The sequence below is a fragment of the Thermobia domestica genome, chromosome 7 (assembly GCF_964235325.1).
Source record: "Thermobia domestica chromosome 7, izTheDome1.hap1.1, whole genome shotgun sequence".
Classification (NCBI taxonomy): Eukaryota; Metazoa; Arthropoda; class Insecta; order Zygentoma; family Lepismatidae; genus Thermobia; species Thermobia domestica.
This window is the reverse complement of record NC_137460.1, coordinates 290,376,464-290,382,461: the sequence shown is the minus strand read 5'-3', so window position 1 is coordinate 290,382,461 and position 5,998 is coordinate 290,376,464. Positions and strand designations below refer to the sequence as shown.

Sequence of the window (5,998 nt, the reverse complement as noted above, 5' to 3'; positions counted from 1 at the left end):
GACATTCTTCCAACAACACGATTGCACACTTCTCTGTTCAATTGCTGCTCACAGACTATCCCGACCGAAAGCGGCATTTATGCGTATCATTAGACCTATCTTCTCCAAAAACAAGGTTGCTTTGTACGCATGCGCTCCTCGCTGCTCTACGTATAATATAGACAGGGTTGCCAGTTTCGTTATTTTTAAGCAAGCCTTGTTGTCGTTCAAATATTATAGAAATTATTTTTCCACTTAAAAATTGACAACTGTATATTTCTTTTTTCATTAATTTGTTATGAGTATTAAAATAACAAAAACTACATTAGTTGTTAATAAGCATTTTATTTGCACTTGTTATTTATAATGTAACGTTATTTCTTTCTAGTAACTCATGTCCTTATTTATAATGTAACATTGACATATATTTTGTATATTAATGCAGTGTTTCTCAATGTAGTTACGCCTCAACGTCGCACGAATTTCTCTGTTTCACCCTAGGAAAATTATAAAACGGAAGTACGTCAAACTTGTCAAACCAGTGTCCATCGACATGCTGGGAAAGAAAGTTAAAATGTCCAAATTCACTAAGACTCGTTTAGAACTCGTAGTTTGGGGGTCGCTAGATGATCAGTGACATTCTCCAATCTGTCCCAGTTTTGCTCACGAGATGAGAAATAAGGTTTTCTTCTCTCCTCTCGATTATCAAAGTATTAGTTATCAAACTTTAGTCAGACTGTTTTCTAAATTTATGTACAGAATTTATGCCTCCTTATCACGAGACATTTACCAAAGGTGTAGTATAACAAAAATATAAACTATGTTAATTTGTTTACCAACTGTGTGGCCATGGAGGATCCGGGGCTATCCACGAATCGAAAGTTGCTTTTCTTAAATTCCTGCATTGTTATTTTTTGTCAAAGTTACACCTAGCCAATTTTAAAACTGTCAAAGTTAATTACCTATGCTATTCTTATTTACAGGACACTGTGTTTTTCGATAAATTTTATTGTTATTTATGATGTAAAACCTGTTTAAATGCGCTTGTCCTTTCTGTCTTGAAAGTCTTTAAGCAAAACAAAAATTGCTTGAACAAGTCATTAAAGCGGTGGGGAAATATATAGGCTAAAATTTCTAAAAATTGAAGCTTAAAACGTTTGCGGGGCAGGATTCCTCGTATTCTTGTGTGGTATTCCATACTACTGGCGCGAAAGAAATAACGGATTTTCGATTTCTAAAAGAACCGACAGAGATTTTTCAAAAAACCGGGAAAATTATAAAACAGTTCCGATTTTCACAGAAAATTGTTTCGAATTTTAAATGTGTTGTGATTTTAACTGAAGCCGATTTGTAATAGAAAACCGAACCGTTTTTTAAGTAGAAAATCGAGCCGGTTTAAATCCAAAAATAATTTTGGTGAATTCGGTTGTGACAATTTTAAAATGTTTTCGAAGATTGTGGTAAAAATGAATTAAACTTTAGACTTGACCCGAGTGGCAGTTTATAATTGTTCGTGTGTCCAGCGTAGCTGGTACGTTTATCTAGCCTATTATATAAATAAGTACTACTAACTGTAGTCGCATGCAGCATGAAGCAAAACTAACTGTAGCCGACGACAAAAGGAGAAGCATGACACAAGTAAGACTATGAGGTTTACTCTCACTTAAATATCAGTGTATCTAAAAACTTTTAAAATGTAGCTACTTTTGAAGTAGATAAATAAAGAAAGTAAGAGTGACTTTTGGAATAACAATAGAGGTATGCAAACTCATTATTTATCAGTTAAATTTCTTACGATAAGGTAAGTTTGGCAACATGAGCTCAGTTGTTGCCACGTAGCGGGTCGTTCGGCGGAAGCGGGATGAGACATTTGATTCATTGTAATCTGTGATAGTTCAGGGAATTTTGTGGTGCGCATTCCTTTTGTTTTGTTTTATTCTGTTATTATTTTCTTGTTATATGGTTATTCCTTGCGCTATCTGTGTTATTATTAGTGTCGTTATCAGTTAATTTTGTGTTTAACTGCTATAGTGCTATGTTTTGGAGAAAATGGCTGAAAATTCCTCACATTTTTATAAGGATCATAGAAGAAAAAGAAACCTCTTTCTAATGGTGAAAAAAAAAAACATGTTATTAAACGTTTATTCATATTTTTGAAACCAGACAGTGAAGGGCAGTATCGAAACTGTTTCAGAAACAATGCGGAAGACATCTGAAGCAACATTAGTGGGAACCAGAACTATTTTGAAAGTGCGTCAAGAATTCCATCGCACTAAAGGAAAAGTTTGTACTCCACGCAAGAAAAGAACAAGCGACAATAAAACTACAAGATTGAAGAAATATAGCACGCTTACGCAAGCAGCAATACGCCGCAAAATTCATAAAATGTATATTGGTAATGAGCTTCCTTCTTTGCAGAAAATTCATCGTATTGTTGCAGAGTGCAACGATCTGCCTATTTTATCACTATCGACGTTGCATTGCCTTTTACTTGACATGGAATTCAGCTTGATGTCTCTTAAGCTCCAATCCCTATTAATTGAGGGAGAGGACATCATAGCATGGATGCATCGGTATTTGAAGAATATTAGTCAACGTAGGCCTGAAGGTAAGTACATTGTGTATACTGACGATATCTGGGTCAACGCTGGTAACACAAAGTCAAAGGCATGGCATGATACTACTATCGAAAGAGCTAACCAAAGTTGGATATAGGGTTTGTGCTCAGCGTCAAGGGAACTTCCGGTAAGAGGGGGAGAGAAATAGTGATACATGTTGTAACTGAGAGAGGATTAATTCCTAGAACTGACCTCGTTTTTCGCGGCAAAAAACCGGGTATTGGATGCAGAAAAATATGAACAATATATTCGAGAGAAACTTCTGAATGTAGTACCAAATTCCATGATCGTTTTTGATAATGTCTCAACATACTCAGAAAGAAAAAAATCCTATCTCATCATGAACTAATAAAAGAAATTGTAGAGTAGTTAAAAAAAAAAAGGTGTTCATTGTGATTCAAGTTAGAACCAATTTGAAGTAATTCAAATTTTAAAGAAAGTTCTTTCTAACATAGAAGTCTCCTACAGAATAGACCGCATTGCAAAGATAGCTGGGCATGAAGTTCTTAAACTCCCCCCTTATCATTGTGAACTGTCTTCCATTGAACTTATGTGGAGTAAAGTTAAGGGCCATGTTGCTTCAGAAAATACAACATTTAAATGATCTGACGTTTAGATTTTGCTCGAAGAAGGAATAAAAATAGTTCACAAGACTGTAAAAACTATTTCGAACACATTAAAAAATTGAGAAAAAATGTGGGATGCAGATAGACTGATCGAAATTGTACATGACAGACTCTTTATAGATTTAAATAGTGTTTCAGAAAGTGGAACTGACGAAGAAGCAGCCAACAGTTTCAATGAAGAACAGGATGAGGACCTGGATTAAGATGATTTGAGTGTTTTTTGCCTCAAGAGGCTGATTACATATAGGAAGTAATTACAATTCCCTTATTATTATTATTATTATTATTACTAGTGAATCGCTTACCTGCGCACTCTTTGGTCTGTGTTCTTCCCTTTCTTCTTTTCTCAAATCTACCGCCTTCTACTCATTATAAGTGGCAACGACGCGCTCTAAAACGTCTCGTTGAACGTCATTTCCGTTTTATAATCTTCGTAAGCTGAAACAGAGTGTAGTTACTACAGACACTTCCCTTAAACATTTGTTGCATGCGTATATATACTGCCAGGAGCAGATCCAATCTTAATAAATACTATTATATTAGCCACATACCTATTTATTACTTTAATTGCTGTAGTAAAAATTACTTTTTTATATCAAGGGTCTCTTCGGCTCTCTAAAACATATGTCAACGCCAATTCGCCTACATCATCCCCTTTTTAAAATCGCTAATAATGCTTAGTCGATCTCCCTGCGCCAATTAACATCTCATATTGATGAAACTTTGGTTTTCTCCTTGGCCTATGCTTAATTATTCAAATTGCCACAGACCTATTCTTAGCAATACATTATATATCAAGAATTGAGCTAGCTTTTAATAGAGTAATTCACATCTGCCGAGATGTTAATTTTGGTTGACTTTTACGTACGTTACATGCTACCGGCACATCCTTCTTCTTCCTTTACCTTTACTTACACGTTGGTCGGGGGATGTACTATGATCCTTATCTTTACCTTCACACTTGAAGAGTAGAAGTTGCCATCTTACTTTTAGTTATGGCAACAGCCTTCCTAGGATATATCTTACCATGAGGTCAAATATCCTTCTGGGGAGCAACAGTCATTACAAATCTAGTTTTAGCTATTCCTTACTAAGGAACAATACTAGTACAATGAATTTGAGGAGGATTCGCCGTAGATAACTCTACTTTAAATCGATTCTTTGCTTTTCACTTCCTTTTTCCTTTCATTGTTGCTGCTATATCAATAGTGCACCTTCTATTTCCCCACCAAACAGGTTCTAACAACCCCTTAGAACTTAATAAAAACCAAGATAAAATTCTTTTCCACCCCTACTTTTCAACAAGGATACTATTGGGTTTCTAATAAAAACAACAGCCTTAATATTACTTACTCTTTGAAATCCTTACATATTAGGAGATCCTGAAAATTTCACTCCAGCCAATACGTTAGTTACACCTGTGCATATTCAACCAGAATACTTCTTGTTTGCCTATGCCATTCTTCGTTCCATTCCTAATAAACTAGGAGGAGTTATTGCATTAGTAGTTCCTCATTTTAATAACTATGCCATTCTTCCACACAAGAAAAATACGAGGATTACAATTCTACCCTACTAACTAAATTAGGTTTTGAATTATAGTCTGCACAGTAATTCTTTTAACTTGAATTGGTGCTCGGCCAGTCGAAGATCCTTACATTTTAAGAGGATAAATCGTCACAGTTATCTACTTCGCCTACTTCCTATTTGTGCCTTACCTCTGCACCTTATAAGATTTCTTATTAAATAAAATCTAGTTATTTGGCTGAGAATAAGCATATGTTTTGAAAACATACGACAGAGCAAAGCTCTAAGAACTTATTCTCAATTTAATACACTTAAATTAAAAGAGAAATAAAAAGAAGCTTCATGCCCCCTAAAAATAAAAAAACACAATTAAGAGATAAAGGTAAAAAACACTTTCAAGCAAGATATATTAATTTATCATAACGGAACCGAGGTAGAGTCCCCCGCACCCAAATAACCCAAAATAAAAAAATACTACCTTACAAAAAAATAGAGAAAAAATATCATAACCTAAAAACAAGATACTAAACAAAACTCTTATAAATAAAATACTAGCATATTCATCTATAAAAATAAGAGCGAAATCTCCTAATCTATATTCAATATTAAACCCTGAAACAAGCTCTGATTCTCCTTCAGCAAAATCAAAAGGAGTTCGATTAGTCTCTGCTAAACAAGAAACAAATCAGACCAGCGCTAAAGGAAACGTAATTCACAAAAATCATAATTCCTCCTGATAATAGCCGAAACTTAACAATCTATATCTCTCAGCAAAAAATACAAAAGATAATAAAATCAAAGCTAAACTAACTTCATAAGAGATACTCTGTGTAACCGCCCGCAACCCTCCTAACAGAGTATGAAGAATTAGAAGACCAACCAGCAATCATTACAGTATATACATCCATTCTAGTACAACACAAAAAAATAAATAGTTTTAAAGAAAATGTCAGTATAACACTTAAATAAGGAATTCTTAACCACACCAATAAAGACAAAAATCAACTGAAAACGGGAGCTAAATAATAAGGATAATAATTAGATATAGTAGGAAAAACTTGCTCCTTAGTGAACAACTTAATTGCAACCACAAAACGCTGCGGTAATCCATAAATTCCTACTTTATTTGGTCCTTGTCGCATCTGAATATACCCCAAAACCCTTCGCTCCAATAAAGTTAAAAATGCAACTCCAATTAAAACAAATAATCAAAATTAAATAAGAAATAATACCCATAATATAATCATA

The 5,998-nt window shown here is 34.3% G+C and overlaps 1 pseudogene; it reads left to right on the top strand.

Moving 5' to 3' along the window:
- Positions 1-2,178: 2,178 nt before the first annotated feature.
- On the top strand, positions 2,179-4,806 carry LOC145689788 (cytochrome b pseudogene; annotated as a pseudogene).
- Positions 4,807-5,998: the final 1,192 nt, after the last annotated feature.